Source organism: Penaeus monodon, chromosome 25 (genome assembly GCF_015228065.2).
Source record: "Penaeus monodon isolate SGIC_2016 chromosome 25, NSTDA_Pmon_1, whole genome shotgun sequence".
NCBI classification, from domain to species: Eukaryota; Metazoa; Arthropoda; class Malacostraca; order Decapoda; family Penaeidae; genus Penaeus; species Penaeus monodon.
In genome coordinates, this window is record NC_051410.1 from 31,852,776 (window position 1) to 31,853,301 (window position 526).

The following is a 526-nucleotide window of genomic DNA, read 5'->3' on the forward strand; positions in this document are numbered from 1 at the left end:
CGCGCGCGTTTGCCATTCTGTTTTGGTGTTCATGTGTATGTGTATACACATTCGAGTGAGTGCACTGATTTTATATCAGGATTTTGATAACACAACTGCTGGGTTTGATCCTAACATTGATGTAAAATATAAGTGGCGACAAGGCTCTAAAAGCAGCTTGGCTGATCCTTGAATTTATAATGACGGACTATAAATGAAGGGCATTTTTAATTACGCGCTCGCCACTTTGGAATCCCCCGTTAAATCGATATTGTCAACAGGTATACTCACACGAGTATATTTTATCTCATTTGAGAGTCTGATAGTAAAGCTGTTTCTTCACTAACATTCCAAAGTATAAAAAAATACCTCGCATTCTGTTTGATAGCCAGTAGGCATTTGTAATATTAAATGAAAGTGCGTTTTTTATCTTAAAAAAAACGCAATTTGATGTGAGATGATTCGATGCCTACCATACCAAACACACATTTAGCGTCGGTCGAATGTTGTCATGTTCGAATGTTGGATGACTCGTGTTTTCCTCAAC